Source organism: Cyprinus carpio, chromosome A2 (assembly GCF_018340385.1).
Source record: "Cyprinus carpio isolate SPL01 chromosome A2, ASM1834038v1, whole genome shotgun sequence".
NCBI lineage: Eukaryota > Metazoa > Chordata > Actinopteri > Cypriniformes > Cyprinidae > Cyprinus > Cyprinus carpio.
In genome coordinates, this window is record NC_056573.1 from 24,475,070 (window position 1) to 24,494,195 (window position 19,126).

The 19,126-nt window shown below is 35.0% G+C and overlaps 1 long non-coding RNA gene and 1 pseudogene across 1 annotated transcript; one reads left to right on the forward strand and one right to left on the reverse strand.

Moving 5' to 3' along the window:
* Window positions 1-2,312: 2,312 nt before the first annotated feature.
* On the reverse strand, window positions 2,313-8,113 carry LOC109057190 (annotated as a pseudogene).
* A 9,061-nt stretch (window positions 8,114-17,174) lies between these two features.
* On the forward strand, window positions 17,175-18,596 carry LOC109086948. The gene is made up of 2 exons (XR_006153177.1): window positions 17,175-17,686; window positions 17,891-18,596. It is a non-coding gene; the product is annotated as an uncharacterized LOC109086948 (long non-coding RNA).
* Window positions 18,597-19,126: the final 530 nt, after the last annotated feature.

A 19,126-nucleotide genomic window follows, 5' to 3' on the forward strand; every position in this document is an offset into this window, starting at 1 on the left:
AACCAGTAACACAATAACATAAACGTTGAAAACAGCCCTATCACATTAAAAGCTACTTACATTTACAACTTGTTGATTTTGAAACAATATGATTTATATTAAAATAATAACAATAAGATTTATGTAAAAGTAATGGAATTTATGTGCATTAAACACAATGTTATTCATTAAATAGTATTAATAAACTAATCTTATACAGTTATAGGCAAGACTCAAAGGCTTAATTTGAATGAATTATGAAGGTAAACTAGAAAAGTAGGTTAGCTGATTATTGAATTATTGATCATTTAACTTGAATATTAATACATGCTAAATAATGAGCTTTAATAATATTCAGTTAACTGGGACCGGAAACTTACTCTTATAATCAATAATTGATCTTAAAATCAAGCTGTGTTGGTTTTAGCACTTTGTGATACTGAAACTGTCACATGGTTTTCTGGCAATGAGACTTCATTTTTCATAGATCATGTGTTGCTGACTAAATGAAACTAAAGTTTGCAAGTAGGAAACAAGTTGACTCAAGCTTTGTTAGGTCAAGCGTTGAGTAGTATGAAGCTGCAGACTCGGAGCCTGCTGCATCTGCAGTCCCGCACCCAGAGTCCCGCATTCTCAGACCCCTTGCAACCCGTATGAATTTGTACGAATGACCTACACCTAAGCCCGCCCCTAAACCTAACCGACACAGGGGGTGGCTAGGAATGCAGAACTCTGGGTGTGGGACTGTAGATGCAGCAGGCTCAAAATCAAATACTTCATCATAAAAATAAAAACATGCCTAACTTAACTTTAAAAAACAAATATACCCAATCACAAATATTTTTTACTCGCAAAAATATAAATATAACAAAGAGGTGCCCAAACTTATAAAAAAAAAAATACAAAATAAATCTTTTTTTTTTTTTTTGACGACTTGACAACACGAGCTGCAGGAGTCAGATTTAACTGATCACGGGTTGAGAGGAGAAATGAATGACAAGATCATACTGGAAGATTTGCTGCTCCACACATCCTGAGCTCATTGGCAGATATCATCTCGCAAGATGTGCTTCCCAGAGCAGGCCAGACCTAATAAGCTATAGAAGCGGTATAAGCGGCTGCATAGGGCTCCGTGGCCACCAGGGGCCCCATGTCAGGGTTCAGATAGTAATGCTCAGTAATAATAACTTTGATAAAGTTTCAGTCGCGTGTGGTAATGTTTGAAAATGAAGAGGCAGCACTACTATAACACTAGTGCAGAGAAGTGGGAAAAGAGAAAAAGTGAGCAAGATAAGGTTAAGTGATGGATTTTGGAAATATTTTGTTGAAATGGAGTTTGCTGCATCGTGCTGCGACGGCTTTGAAGAACATTGTTGTCTTGGGCTCTTCAAAATATGCGAATAATTCTAGAAACCTTATTATCCGAATGGTTTAGATTTTTAGAAACGCACATTATCTTATTTTCCATTGACCAGTTAAGTTTTACAACACCACACTGAATAAAATAATAAATATGAAAAAAAAATTCAAGTTCACTCTCTGACAGCAGGTGGAGCTTTAGGAACAGCAGAAATACAGCCATTACCATGGTTACCTCTCTGCACACACACACACACACACACACACACACACAAAGCAGCCCTGCACAACTCCTGACACCTGCTTGTTTGTCACGGAGGTCAAATGAAGTCAGACAGTATTTACATGTTTTCAAACAGCCTTACAGATTCTTTACTCACTTTGGTGTTTATCAAATAACACCAAAGATGTAAATATGCCATATCTTTATTTAAACATTTGTTTACACTTAAAATAGATTATTTTGTATTATTATTGATAATAATAAATTATTATCTTTAATTTTCATAATCATGCTTTATTCTTGCGTATTCTTGCTTTATTAGCATTAACCTCACTAAATTTTCATACATTTTTTACAACAGGGTTATTTTAGTTAACTACAGTGTATAAAAACATTTTCGTTACTTAAAATAAATGTTATCTGAAATAAAATACTTAAACTGTTTTATTTTAGCTCGTTGATAAGGCAACATTTCCCATTTTCATTTAGTTTATCTTGATGTTCTACAATAACCAACACTAAAACTGAAATAAAATGTAATAACAATACATACTAACAAAAAAAAAAATAAAAAAAAGTATTGTAACTACAAAAACTTGAATGGAAGTCAATATAACACAAAGTAGTGTGACCAGCCCTTAATGGCTGACACACCAGAGACGAGCATCACATCAAAAGCAAACAGAACCCACTGGATACAGTACACAGATGCCTGTTCACTTACTGACATAATCCATGCACTTGAGTCCAATAATTTTTACTTTCTTTAGTGCAAAGTTGCTTTGTACAGTACATTTTTTATTACACTCTCATATCTTTCTGTAAACTAAACTGTGTGTTTTTCAGGGATGGGGGCGAATGGGCAAAATGAACCCCCTGACACCCTTCAAAATAACTCTTATAGACTGACAAATACCTTCCAGGAAGTGGTTTCAGGTGTTGCGTGCAAAAGCAGTGGAAATCTCCAACAGAATCTACAGAAAACACATGAGATTTTACATTTCTGTTTAAGCCACATGTACAACAATTTTACAAAACAAAACAAAAAAAAATACATTCACTGCTGCTTTAAAAAAAGACAACAGCACATTGCATATCACAAATATTCTGCTTATTTACACTGAGAATAACACTGTCTTCCTGAACACATGATGTCCTGTATTGCTTAAAAAAATGCTGGCGAGGAAAGAGTTAAAAGTTCACTTTTATTCTGGTTGTGGATGTGCAGATTCATATCCGGCTGATGGTTTTTTGACCACACCATAAATGGTGTGATCAGTTTTAGTTTTGGCGGGTTTTGTTTCCTGCTGAATAGTACTGTAGATAGTGACTGGTGCATCTGGCTTGCTCTTCTCTGTGAGTGATCCACTCTAAAACAAAGAAGAACAAAATCAACTGCAGTTCATGTAAAACATTTTTTCCAACAAATCATTTTAACAGCTGGTTGCAAACTGGCTGGTTGTTTCCTAAACTTTAAGCCACAAATATAATAACTTTATCATTTGAATGTTGTTCTCTTAAGCTTGTCTTCACCTTTATTCCAAATTAAGACATTTAATCCAAATCAGTTAATTTTAAAGAAATTTTAAAGAGTGAGAGTGATTGTTTAATCTTCACCTGACTCACAGGGTCGTCGTTGGGTGTGGTGTGGTTGGTAACATCAGTTTGTCCTGAATCCCCTGTAGTATCATACACTGTCTGAGGATAATCTGATTTCTTCAACATCTCCAGTGACTTTTGTGGCTTGATGTTCTCCTGCGGAAACAATCCATTCAAGATGTCAGACTGCTGGCTGAAATGAGTGATGAGTACTCATATACAGTTTAGCGGCATCAAACAACCACACAGAGGCTAAGTATAGCAACCAGTCTTTACTGTATTATCATCAAATAGAAGACTGATAATTTTTAGCTTGCTTTCTTAGGCATTTACTTTATAAGGCATATGAGGCATTAAACACATACAGCATTCAAACCAATGCAATAAAGAAAGTTGGCTTCCGCTACTCCTTTCCTTCATACCAAATAATCCACCCTAGGAAATAATGAAGGAAATGGAAGTGGGGTCATGTGACAGTAAATAACCAAGAAGAAATATAATGAATTAATAAATTAAAGCAGACACAACTAGTTTACACTCTCAGACTCTACACTTTCAGAAAAAAAGGTACAACGCAGTCACTGGGGAGGTACCCTTTCAAAACATACACCTTTGTACCTTATTTACCCCTAGAGGATTCATATAAAACCACACCATGTTGGTTTCGTCTGGCCAGAGGAGAACTGGCCCTGGACTAAGCCTGGTTTCTCTCAAGGTTTTTCTCTATTTCTGTCACGATGGAGTTTTGGTTCCTTGCTGGCTGCCGTCTTTGGATTACTTAGTTTGGGACCCAATTTCTGGCAACATTGTTGACTTGACTGCACAGACACTACTGGAAGAGAGCTGAACTGAGCTAGATGATGACAACAATGAACTGACTTTAACTTATAAACTGCATGGTGTTCTTATATTATCAGAACATGTTTTTCCTTTTCAACACTGTAAAGTTGCTTTGACACAATCTGTATTGTATAAAGCGGTATATAAAGGTGACTTGACTATAACTTTAAAGGTACTTATTAGTACCTAAATAGTAAATATTAGTATCTTTTAAAAGGTTACCGCCCTAGTGACAGCTTTTAGTTTTTTCTGGGAGTATAAGATTTTATTACCAAAAACTGAGATACAAAATATGTTGCATACTTCTTTTTAAAAGATAAAAGATAGTCTGTGGTTAATGAAGAATAGTAGTATAACACTTACGTCAACTTCTGCGTAGATTGTTTGTTCATTCTTCTGGGTTCCTATGATGTTTAAAACAGAACATCAGTTTTCAAGACAACAATCTTCAGTGTATAGGCATAGAACAGATATAACCTTTTGCTCTACAGCGCTTTTAAAAATGGATCCGCATCTGTGGCAATAATTAGTTACACTTCTAATGGAAACTTAGCAAACAAGTGTGTCATAAGTTTTAAAAACAGAAGTGTAAATTTGTGGGTAGTTCAAATGAAGGAAGCGAAGTGAAGAGGAAGCTGGCAGGTGTTGTGGTATTTTAGACTTCTCCTCAAACTAACTACAAACAACGTAGTTTTAACTATATAACTACAATTCATACATTTAATATTATAAAATCTAAAAATAAACATTGAAAATCCACACTGACTCTAAATCACTCCTGAAATGCCACACTGCAGGAACATTTAAAATTAAATAGTGACAGCAAACATGTAAATTCAATGGTGAAAAACTGAAACAATCAAACTAACAAAAATACCTTGTTTCCATTTAAAGCACTAGCAATCAGTATGAAAGAGTGCTATAAGTGTTATTGTAATAAGATAATCACAGTATTAGATGCTCTCTACCTTTTTTTCGCTTGTAAATACAGAAGCCGATCACTGCCGATGCCAATGCGATTAGACAAATAACAATGACCCAAGGGAGAAACGCAGGTGCTGCTTCAAGTTTTCTTGTTTATAGACATGAAAGATAAGAACAAATATCTCCACTTTTCACAGACAGAGGTTTACATTGAGAGGAATTTCTGTCCACTGTTTGGCATTTAAAATGAATAGTTGAACATCATACAGTATTTAAGATTGTCACATTCTCTCATTGATTTTCTGTTTCTTAATCTGTGAGTGTGTTTACAGATCAGAGTGGATACAGTATGTACCTTTATTAACAGTGCAGATTTTATTAACCTTCTTTGTGTCAATCTTCCAGCTCACAGGGTTGCTATAGTTACACATGATGGAGACACCAATGCAGCTCAGTCTTAGAGTGTAGTGATCAGATGTCACTTCCTCTGGAGAACAGCTGCTACCATTATAGATAAAGTTGATGGTAATGTTACTTCCAATGCATGTGAAGTTACAGGGGTCAGGACTGGATGAGTTTGAGTTTACAGTCAGGACCGGAGCTTCCACTGCATCTGAAACACACACACATATATATATTAAAACATTTAAGGCCATATTCACAACTTCAGACATGCTAGAATTTGCCAGTTTAAAACTTCAGTAAACCAGGACCAAACATTATTTATTCATACTATTTTGTTCAGACGTCCTGAAATGAACATTAGTAATTTTGTTATATATTAAAATAGTGTACAAAAGAATTAGTAATACTGTACAAAAAGTATGTAGAAATCCTTAGGTAACAGCATTTTGTTGAGCTTTACAAATTTATATTCAAGGTTCACATAAGTGGTACACTATGGAATGGCAAACCTGACAAAATTGGAAATAAATAAATTCATAAATATACAAAGAAATGTAAAATGCAATATTAAATAAATAAATATACAAAGTAATAATAATAATATTAATGTATACTTTATACTATATACTAATTTCCTTATTAATGTATATTTTTATTTCTTCCACATTTATTTGTTTCATTTATTTATATATCTAATATTATATTTATTTTCTTTTATTTATAATTTGGATATCTGCCTAATCTACATTTATTTGTTTCCACATATATGTATTTATTTCTATATTTATTTATTTCCACATTTCTTTATTTCTACATTTCTTTGTCCAGGGAGTGGCCTAGTGGTTAGAGAGTTTGACTCCTAAGCCTAAGGTTGTGGGTTCAAGTCTCGGGCCGGCAATACCACGACTGAGGTGCCTTTGAGCAAGGTCCCCGGGCGCCGCAGCACAAATGGCTGCCCACTGCTCCGGGTGTGTGTTCACGGTGTGTGTGTGTGTTCACTGTGTAAAATGCATAGCATAAATTCAGAGCATGAATCACCATAATTGGTCACCAAACTCGGCTGTATGTCACATCACTTCACTTCACTAATGAGGAGGGTGTGTTTTACCTCAGGAACAGTAATCGAATCAGAGTATGGAGAGTTGTAAGTTTTTTAAATATAACTGTTTTTAAACAGTTGCAACTGTCCCAACACTGACAGCCGTGATAAAAAAATGTATATAATATTCACAAAACAAAAAAAAAAAAAAAAAAAAATTAGAAGCAAAAAAAAAAAAAAAAAACATGTTTTTACTATGCGCCACGAAAAAAATAACTTAGTATGACAAAAAATCTGATCATTAAAACAAACGCTTTTTTTTTTTTTTTTTTTAACCATGAAAATTATTATTATTTATTTATTTTTTTTGTAGAAGGAATGGTCACATGTGGCTAATTTCTTCCAGGAAGGTTGAGGGGCTAACTAAGCATGTGCAGTATGAATATCATCACTGTAGCTCTTTCCTGATTAAAGAAATAAGCCACAATAAAACATAACAAAAATTCTCAACCATCCCCACAAAACACAACCAAACCAAATCTCCAGGTGCTCTCATGAGAACCAGACCTAAAAACTTATGTGCACCCCTTTATATTGTTTTCAAATAAAGGTTTTCAGATAAAATATACAGATTTCAAATATAAATCGAATATAATTAACATTATATGCAGTTACATCACAGACTAAGCAGTACACGTCACACTCACCTATAACAGATACTCTGTATTTAACAATATTCTTGTCTGATTCTCCACTTGTTCTTGCTGTGTAGAGTCTACTGTCTGTCTTCTGCATGTTCTTCAGTGTCAGAGAGAAGTTTTTATTATTGAAATCCACTCTGTCCTTGTAGGAAGAGTGAAGTTTTACTTCTTTAGAGTTATGCAAATATTTAACTATATTCTCTGAATTATCATTACTCCAGGATAAAAGATCAAAATATTTTATTTGTCTTTACATCCAACCCAACAGAACATAACCTCCCGTCTGAACACACACAGAGATCTCAGCACTGAACCCTGAGGAGAGAGAAAATAAGCCTTTTATTACAGACAGACAGATCATGGACAGTAATCATACAGTTGACACAAGCTAAATAGTGTAGTTAAATTCTTTAGTTAATGCATTTTGTAGCATAAAAACAAGATTTTGTTTCTCTCAGTAAAGATCACAAAAACAGCCAAGATCAAGACCAAAAAAGTCCAAATTCCCAATCAACGGTAACACTAACCACAATAATAATGGTGACATCAGATTACACAATGTGATTACACTAATGTGATTTCCATCATTGTAGAATCAAACAGTGAGATCTGGTGTGATCACATTTATCAATAGAGTATCTATTGTAACAAATCAGTTAAATCTCGTAAAATCCCGGCAACATTTCAGTGAAACATTTCTGAAGTGAAACCAAAACAATTCCAAAAAAGAATGGATTAATATGTCATAAAAAGACTGGTAACGAAACATTAGGAATGAAAACTTTAATTTCAGAGAGAATTTTAAAAATGCCCTTCAGTTTAGTGATTTGTCACCAGAGGAAAACATTAATCAAAGACTTATTTAGAATAGTAAAATGATTGGATTTTGTACCTGACGTAAGAAGAACACAGGACAGGAGCAGCCTAAATGCCATCATAGTGAACAAAAATGTTCGCTTCTCTGTGGGGTTTTCAGTGAAGGAAGTTTGACATGTGAGAAGGACTGTGACTTCTTACCACAACTAGTCAGACACTCATTTCCGCTTCACTAAGCCAGTGACTAAACATGAGCATAAGGGACTCTACACAGTAAAAAATGGGGTGTTAATATTTCAGAGTAAAGTTATTTTAACCCAAAAAGAGTATTTTCAACATTTTGGGGAGTAAAGTTGCTCTATCAGTGGAGTTAAAAGTGAGTGTAAAAATCTGCAGAAACGCAGTGACAATTTCAACTCTACAGCAGTGTGAGTGGTTTGTGTTTGAATGAAAAGATCCCTGTGGACCGATAACCGCTGATGCTGAACCACATAATCAACAGAAGAAAGAATAAAGCAATCTTCGCGATGTATCTTGATGAATTTCCACACAGAGGTACACAACAATGTAGGGAGGATGTTTTATCATGTCTTTGATATAACAATATCCACTGTTTAATCTGAAAAACATTCATTATATCCATCTAGCCAAGTTTCGTATGTAAGTTTCCCTTACAGTAAATGTGAGCATCACAAGACCGGAAGTAAGTATGCACTCGCGTCGCCAAAGCTCACCGACGCCATCTTGTGCACCGAGCCCATAGTATACTGTTTCACACACTATTCTTAAAAAGATAGTAGGCAGTATATGTAACAGAGTTGTACATATACAATATATTGTGTGTCTCCACTTGCTAAGAATGTTAAATAATCACACTGGAGGATGATTGGACAGAATAGGGGTTAATAGGGCTTCCTATTGGCTGGCTGGTTCTTTGTGCTGTGTGCGCCCTCATTTTTGGGTGAACTATCCCTTTAATTAACATCATAATTTAGCCTATTGTTAAACAGTGTCCCAAAATAACATTGTCTGTCCCACATTTGGTTTGCTGTGAACGTGTCACCTTACCTTTTTTACATGTGATGGCATCAGCCACTTGCACTGCTCTGTTGTGCAGGAAGCTGAATCTCGCATCTTTACCCCCAACTTCAATGGAAAAAAGAACTGCCCCTACATGAGAACACGATTCTGATAGTCTGTGAACAGAATACAATATGACATTTTTTAAACCTCAAATGCAATCTGCACAAGTGGCAAAGTATCATATATATCAGCACATTTTGATGATGTGCAATATAGCCTACTTATACTAATATGGATGGAGTAGCACTTTACATTAATCAACATGTTTATTCCTTAAAGCTCTCTCTCCGCTGGTTCTGAAGTACACAGTATGCTAGCAGTACAATGTGTGTGTGTGATCTCGTTGTAAACATCCTAGCCAACATAAATTACTTACCCTGCCATGCAATTGCAATGAGCTGCAATGACTTCTCCATCCTCCTTCGCAATAATCCAGGTGTTTCGCTTGACCTCTGAGAGTGGTTTACCTTGGAACATAGACGACTGTCAAACTAACGTCGTCGTTAAGATGTGTTCCGTTACTGCTAGCATCTTAGCACATAAAACAATATAAGAACAAACAGTCACTCTGGCGAAGACCAAACGATGATCATCGTGGAGCCGTCTGACACCAAACACATCCACACAACCGCTTAAAAAAAAATTAAAACAACAAAAACACACAGTAAGCAGTAATCTAGTGTGCCATTTCAAACACAGCCATAGAATTCCTTGAACTGACATGAAGACAATAAATACACAACTGTGACAATATATGGTTTATCTGTGTTCTTTAATCTTGGGTATTTTAATTATAATAAAGTAAATTTATAATCCACTGCTAAACAACATAGCCTTTATTACAGTATATAATATATTTTCTGCCTCATTCAAACACTCGACTGATGTTGTGGAGTAAAATCATGTTATTAAATGTTCTCTTTTGTTAGACAAAAGATTTATAAATGCTTCTCATTAAGTTTGGGAAGATGTTTGGCGCGTGTTACTTTTTCAGGTGCACGTTATAAGTGACTCAACCTCACAGCGCTTGCAGAGATCGAGCAGCATTTACTACTGACACTGTGCAGATGTTTTTTAATTCACAGCCTTTGCTAGGGCTGGGCGATATATCTAACGATATGATCATGCGCATCTAGTCAGTAAATCTGGTTCCGTGATTAGCGCTAAATCGCCATCACCTGCTTTCAAATGGAGCGGCATTTCACTGCCGAGGTAACCAACTGGTAAAGATCTTTAAAAACAACTCTTTTTTTATTTGCTTTTAGAACAAGACAAAGTAGGACATACAGCAACTATTCATTATTCATTCAGCAACTAACAACTATTCATCTTTAACTACAGTACATTCTAGTTTTTCCAGTTTAGAGCTTAATTTTTTAGACTGCATATTCACCTAAACACAACCTGTTCAGGTTTAAATCTTAATGTTTTGCACATAACTAAAAAGAGGACAGAAGCATATTTGTTCTTTGCTGGTGCCAAAAACAAAACAAAACAAGGAATAGCAAACAATCATTCAAGAAAATCCAGAATAAGTAGCAGAAGCAAACAAATGCAATGAATTACTAAAGAATAATGTAATCGTTATTGTTATATTCATTTATAACTGAAATGGTTTACAAGATACAGTACCTGTTGTTTCAACCTTCGGATGCATAAGTTCCACAACATAATGAAACTGAATTTAGAGAAGTTTAGAATTAACAGCCAATATACACATCTTCTGTTCTTACTAAACTGCATGCTACATTTAATTTAATAAAATACCATAAATATTCTTTATTATTTGACATCTTGATGTTAATATATTGCTGTAAATTCTAAACCTTATAGGTGCCCAGGACGAGGTAGTAGAAGGTAATACACTCTATGCTCAAATTGAGGTAAGCTTCAAATTACTGTTCATCATTAAGCTCGCAGGCATCACTGATGTCACGTGGTACAGTTCTATTTATTCATGTCAGACTTCCCAAAATGTTTAATACATAAATCTGCCTTTTATCTTTGTCAACATTGTATAGCAAAATTATCACCACATTTCACCTAAACAAGAGACATAACTATATTATTTAACTGAAGGCAATATTTGACTTTGCATAGCAGAAAGCATTTAAACATTTCGGTTATAAACAGAAGAGATTACTCAAGAAAACACTTGAAAAAACAGAATATGCCCAATCCTTCAGCAACTAAAACAATTATCTGGATTGATTATTAAAATTTACTTTTTGTCATCAGCAAAGATTATAAATTTATGTCAGTAATGTGATAAGAATCATGCAGGTTCAATGTGAAAATAATTTATATAAATAGTTGTTAAATAATAAAAAAATAATAATAATAAAGTAGCACAATGTAGCATTTCGAATTATAAAAACAGTTAATAAAATTGACTTTAGTAAAAAGTCATTGTTGATTAATTCAGCAGGGCCCGTATTCACGAAACATTTTATCTTACCACTAAGAGTTCTCCTAAATAAAGGTAAAAGTTTTTAGCTTTAGCTTTTGTTTTTAAAAAGTATATGCACACACTAACTATTACTCCTTGATAGAACGTTTTACTGTACAAGTTTTGTTTAAAAATTTCAGGCTCAGGAAATGCAGAAACTTAACAGTGACGGCCATATATATGATACTCCAGACCGGGTGAGAATAATCTAAAAAAAAATGAACATGCTATGATTTTATAAAATGCTTGTTGTATATATTGTTCAAGAATAGGAAAGTAAAGTAAATGGTAAAACTGTGTGCACTATAAACCAGTGTTTATAATTATGACAATATTCAATTTGCAATATCAAGCAGCACAATTAGCTGTTTTGTAAAATAAAAATAACTAGAAGCGAATGACACCAGAAGCCTCGCACATATAAGGTGGCTGCGCACCAATCTTACGACAAAAAAGTAATTTGCGGAAATGAGCAGTTGTACTTCACATATCTCCATGGGTGCTTCGGTATCCTGCAGATTATTGAAATAATAAACGCGGACTTAGGTGAGAACAGGGGAGTATTCCAGAAAGCAAGGTTAACGTTCCGTGACATATACCCTGAACTCTTAGTTGATTAACCCAAATCTGGCTTATTTGAGGTATGCTGGTTCCATAAATGCACCTGGGAGTAAGTTCAGTCAACTCAGAATACGTTCACGGTTAACACACAATACATTCTCAACATTGCTGCTTCTTTCTTCTTCTTTTGTTCAATGGTCATTTACATACTTACTGCATATCGCCACCTAATTGATGGTTGTGCAATCCATTTTTCATTTAATCTTTTAATCACTGATAATAAGAATTATGTTTGTTTGAGGCTAATTATATAAGAAATATCACATGTTTTTTTATTATAGAAATACATTATAGAAAAAGCAGTGGCCACCTTACTAACAATTCTTGGTTCCCAGAACGTTCTGGGAACGTTAGTTTTTGGTTCCCAAAACGTTCTGGGAACGTTAGTTTTTGGTTCCCAAAACGTTATTTTTAAGGTTAGTTTTTGGTTAGCCAGGAAAGTTTTCTTTACGGAAATAGAACGTTAGTTTCTGGTTTGTAGAACGTTAGGGGAACGTTAGACTAACGTTAGGGGAACGTTAGACTAACGTTAGGGGAACGTTAGACTAACGTTAGGGGAACGTTAGACTAACGTTAGCCTAACCCAACCCAACACAAAAAATTAATTAAATCTTACCTTTTTCTCCATTGGTACATAGTTACAGATAAAACAGTAAATTTATATAAATAAATCAGTCCACAGTCCATGTTCATATCCATAGTTTTATTGTCGAATTCCAATACATTTAATCATCCAATACATTTATATATATATATAATATATATATATATATATATATATATATATATATATATATATATATATATATATATATATAAAAATACACACACAAAAGCAAGCATGTAGCATGAACAAATAAATTAACTATAACTATAAATTACTACCAGCTAACTACAAAATGTTTATAATCATTTTCCTCTGTACTCGTCTTTCTCTTCTTCTGCCTCAGTCATCTGTAAAAGTAACAAAGAAATAAATGTAGCTTAAGGAGCATGAAAATCAGATTAAATTACACGAGCAGTTAAATAAATACTCTACTTCATAAATTAATACATATACATTCATGCATAACCATAAAGAGTCACTTCAGCATACTTTTACGATCAGCTTGTCAAATCGTAATATATGGGACTTTCAAGTTAACCTTTTAACGCATGCGAACAAATATTTAGGGCTGTTAAAGTTTGTGGAATGTAAACCATTTGTTTATGCTTTGAATTTCCCGTGCAAGATTTTTATTCCATGTGTACAAGTTAATGGAAGCCTGTTTTCGGATAAATAAAAAGGTATTTGCGACTTTCCTCACAATTCTGCTTTTTAGATATATCTCAAAATGCCAACTTTTCTGCCTTAGGGGGTTACTTGAGGTATACCTTCTTACGTGCGTCGTTGCGAGGTGCTGTCCATGGCGGTGGTGCCGAATTTGTTGATATCAATGTACTGCGGGGAACTGTTTACTTCAGTACTTAATTCTAATTTTCCCGCGTTTGGGAGCTGCTATCATTATGCAGGGTTTTTAAATTCGCTTTTAACTGGGCGGTCAAATGTGTTCTATTCACGATCACGTAGGACAGCTTTCAAGAAATGGGAGTTTGCCTTCAGGCCTTAAATGTTAAAAAAGTAATTGATTTTTACTTGTTTTTTCTAAATATTATTTTTCTTCATTATACGTCTTCATTTCGTATCATCACATGTTTTAAAATTTATTTTGTTATGCAGATGCAAAACTGTCTCTTAGCGCGCTACAAAGGCCGGGATCGATTACGTTAGCTAACAACACAACTGACTTACCCGTCCAGTAACGACATTTTTACAGTCTATGGTTTAAGCCGGCAGACTACAAAGTTAAATATTCATCAAATTGCGTCCATTTGTACGCCTCCAAATACCAAAAAAAAAAACCTGCTTAATTTGCTGTGGTGCGATTAATTAATTAGTTAATTAATTTGTTTGTTTGATTTCTAAAGATTTAGTGCACATAAATGGCTTCGCGGACGGCACATTGTTTTATTTTGCACGACTATTATATTCGTATAGAATGCGATGTAAAAGAACTGTTAATTGTCAAATAGTGGTCCAGACCAATCTTACGAAAGTATGACTTACAGAAGGTATTACTATTACGTATTAATGGGGGCAGCTGTGGCCTTATGGTTAGGGAGTTGGACTTGTAACCTGATGGTTGTAGGTGGCAGTAGTTGTAGGTGGGGGGAGCGAATGAACAGTGCTCCCTTCCACCCTCAATACCCACGGCTGAAGTGCCCTTGAGCAAGGCACTGAACCCCCAAGTTGCTCCCTGGGCGCTGGAGCTGCCCACTGCTCCGGGTGTGTGTTCACGATGTGTTCACTTCTCACTGCTGTGTGTGTGCGCACTTGGATGGGTTAAATACAGAGCACCAATTCCGAGTAGGGCTACTTGACAAATGTTACGACTTTCACTTTAATCATAAGGTGGCCTACAGCTTAACTTAAGAACGATGTACAGCGTTAAGAAGGTTTAGGGAAACGCTCCCCTGAAAGCATAAAACGTATTTTATTCTACAATGTAATATTCAAGACAGTTACTTTATTATAATCCTTTAAAGTAATTTTCAGTTTGATTTAAACTTACCTATAATAATGGAACAAATCCTGAGGTCTTGGAAGGCTAGTTTTGATTTCTTCCCCCGAAGGCTGTATGCACCCAGGACCTCATTGGTTGCCACCTTACGCAGCATTTTCCGAACAGCTGCTCCTGGATTCGAACCCCCGATTGACCGTAGGTAGTTCACCTAATATATATTAACAAAGATGGGAGATAAATACCATTAACTTAAACTCACAATGTAACAATACTACAGTTCAAAATTCTGATGACATAGTTGGGTGAGCATTTTATTGTAGAGCAGGGTTTTTCTGAAGGTTAAAACGAATACTTCATAAATAACTTTGAACTTTTTAAGACCAAGTAAGGACCTTTTTTAAGAGCAGGTAAATTTAATTATTTTAAGGGACACAGTGCATTAATGTGTGGTCTAGATTATATTAGGCACACTTAAAAGTTTGAAGAAGAAGAAGAAGAAGAAGAAGAAGAAGAAGAAGAAGAAAAAAAACTTTGTCCCCGCAACGTTTTAACCAATTTAAAAAATAATACAAAATTGGGGTGGAAATCGCGGTTCGCATCGGGGAACATTGACCGGACCGAAAGGACACTTTACCATTGGTGATAAAAAGGGCAGGGGCGATCCTCCGCTTTAAGACATTTTTAAGGCCTACAGAAAACCTGCAGATCAGGAGTGTTCAAACTCGGTTCTGGAGGCCACTTTCCTGCAGAGTTTAACTCCAACTTGACTCAACACATGCTCTTTCTAGTATTCATAGTAAGACCTTGATTAGCTGGTTCAGGTGTGCTTAATTAGGGTAGGAGCTAAAATAAAGTGGCCCTCCAGAAGCAGGATTGAACACCCCTGCCGTAGAGCACGGATTCTCAAACCTGTCCTGGAGTACCCCTAGCCCTGCACATTTTGTATGTCTCCCTTATCTAACACTTGATTCAACTTATCAGGGCTGCGTTTCCCAAAAGCTTCGTAATAAGCTTAGAAGTTCGTAAAAACGTTCAAACTAATGATCTTAATATTACGGTCTGTTTCTCAAAAGCATCGTAACTTAAGTAGCACTTGAAAATCATCGTACATCTACGAGTGTTCTGGAGTAATCGTAAAGCCCTAAATGCATCGTAAGCAGACAGACTTATGCAGTCCCCTGCAGGACAATCGGCAGATTACACCTTTAACTTGATTCAAATGCAATGTAATCTGTTAAGGATGAAACAAAAAGAAACAAAAGAGCGTCTATCAAACGGAGCGGATTCGCTTCATTACCAATGACGTCACACAGATGTAACGGCATTTAACGGTCTTTACGGCTCCGATGAGCGGACTGTATAAAAAGACGGAAAATCGTTCTCTGTGTGAGATGTGATACATTTACCGAAAAAGACAGCCCAATTTTTATTACAATTTAATGGGTTTCATGAGTGAAACGCCTGCTATTTATTTTAGTAGTTATAATCCTCAGAAAAACGAACTGTTCCCACAGACTGTTTATTATAATTACTTATTGTAATTAAATATTACTTACTTTCTTCATAGTTTTAAATGTCATTTACTTTTATTGTCGGCCCATACTTTTAAAAAGTAATTTAACCAAACTGATTAAGTAAAAAGTCATTTACCTCAGGAAAACGCACTGCTGGGGATGTCGCTCAAAGGGGAGTCAGGCTGTGCGCGCGGTGGGCACAGACCCCGGATTATATAAACCGGCTGCCCGGTTTCGCGGGCTTGGCACGCTAGTAAGAATTTAAGCATTGAGAGAAAAGTTTATTTATTTTAATTTTTAAAAAATTGTATGTACAATTATATAATGACACACTGCGTTAACTTGGCATTAAACGTAGAGAAAAACATAGGGTTTTCAAATAGTGTGGTGTTTGCGCTTTCCTGCTATAGTCAAGGGAATGGTGTTACCAAAAATATAAGTTATATCATATGGTGATATCACCCCCCCCCCCCCCCCCCCTCCCCTCTCCCCTTCCAATTTGAGAGTTCCACTCTGTTAAAGATAATTGAGCAATCCCATAGGTGGCGATGAACGCACGCGAGTCGATAATAAGCCAATGGATAAAGAAGGAGTCAGTCACGCTGAACACGAGTCTTCTCACTGTGTATGATACGTTGATGGTTGAGAGGTAAGCATGGTATGATAGGTGGAAATGTATGGTTTTATGATAGTATGTTTGACATTGTTGGGATTGTAACTTTTTTTTTAAGTGAACTAATTTTAAATGGTTTTACCATATGTTGAAGAAACGCGTTTTACAAGCAACGGCAGTGCATAGCCTATGGTAAGTTAGCAACAAACATAACATTTGATCCCAAATCAACTCCGATACACGTAAACGCATAGCAAAATTCTAAAAATTAAAGAATATAATTTTATGTTCTGTAATTATGTTAGAAATGTAAATGTATGCAATACTATAAATCCATAAAATTCCTAAAGGCATTAAAGCATGTGCAAATTAAGAAAGTTATTCATTAAGCCTTGTGCAATATAGAGAATATTATTCAGAATAATAATAACTATTATTATTGCTTGTTTTTGCTATAAAAGGAACATTTTCTAGAATATTTCTTAAAGAAGGCATTAAAGAAATAATTCTTAAAAAATAAATAAAAACTAGCATCCTGCATCTCTGATTTGCCAGATTCATCATAGCATGCTAATTAATAAATTAATTAAAATTTGCATCCTGCATCTCTGATTTGCCAGATTCATCATAACATGCTAATTAATAAATAAAAAGACACTCTCAGTATATAGCTCTTAAAAGAGCCTTTGTGTGTGCTGTCATATAGTTATACATTGCTTTGATTTTTAGGGATTAAACCAATAAACTACTTTGACTAGTGACTTTACCATTTGTTTTATTAATGTTTATTTATAGTGCAATTTATTCTGCTTACCTGACTCATGCAGACTTCTGTCCTGATGTTTGGCTGTGGTCCCCCCATCATCCACTCTTCGGCAACCGGTCTATTTATGGAGACCACCGTGATCTAATCTATACAGATCTAGTTGTCTTTTCTCCTACAAACTCCACTTTTAGGTATGTTTTTTCTTTGTTGTTGTTGTTTTTTCAACAACGTTGACTGTATTTTTGTATGCCAAAACCTAGGGCTGCACAATATTGAAGAAAAATGCATTATGCGATTGTGATAACTTGTAATAACTGATAATATTTATATTTTAGTAAAATATTTTTGTAAATGTAGGATTAATATTCTACATATATAATTTTTTTTTTTTCCAGGAGTACAGAAGTGTCACCATGAGTTCCCGACCTCCTGACCTCTCTGTGGCTCAGCTGTTTAAGGACTTTTTCAGAACTACATCTTTTTTGGTCACCACATTTAGGATGTTCAGTGGGGATTCATCGGTGGATTCCACCTATGGAAAAGTTTAGGCTGGGAGTGTGTTGTCATACCAGCAGAAACAATCTGCATCATTACTCACCATCATGATGCCCCATCACCACCACATCTACCACTTACTGGTTACAGCCTTGATACATCTGTCTGCTTGTTTGTCCATAGCGAACATATTTGTTTTTGTATGTAACCAACACATTTGTACAGGAAATGTAACAATTTATATTGACATGTTTACATTATCTACATTTGTACAAATAAATGCAAATTTATCAATTTACAATTTCTATACTAAATATTATTTTAATTAATATATATATATTCTGTTGTATTTTCGTAGAGAGTGAAAGTAGCCAAGGGTATTAAGGGAATAAAAAAAAGTCTGTCTCTAGTGTATACTCTAGAAATACTTTGCTTGTATTAAGGAAACCATAATCACTAATGTCTACACTGGAAGCGACGGGACTGGACAAATCCCCTTCAGTAAAATCATTCCTCGTTCTATTTTTGGCGTAGTCCAAGCTCTTTGCAACAACGGTTGCGTATGGTGTGACATGGTGTTACATTAAAAACCAGAGTTCTACTGATTCATTTGCTTTTTCACATATGTCTCCGCAACGTACGTGTGCTATCTGGGGTGAAATATTAATACAATTTAGAATAAATTTAAAATTATTTTTTCTATGTGAATATATTTTAAAATGTAACACATTCCTGTGATTCAAAGCTGAATTTTCTGCATCATTATTCCAGTCTTCAGTGTCACAAGATCTTTCAAAAACAATAGTGTAACAGTTAAAATCGAATAACAGTAAGTTAGTTTTTGCTCTGATGAACCAAATTTATTTATTAATGTCAGTGATATGTCCAGCAATTCTGAATAGTTACGATTAATGAAATGAAACAATGTTACCATTTGAGTGTTATTTGTAAATTCCTACTCCTATTGCACAAAAATAAATAATCAAGAATGAAAAGAATAAACTAAAACTGACCAAGATAGAATTCTGGGAATGTTTGCAAAAAATAACCTAAAAATAACCATGAGGGAACGTTCTCTATAGGTTATTTTTAAAATAACCACCCTGCAACGTTTTTGGAACGTTATTTTATGGTTG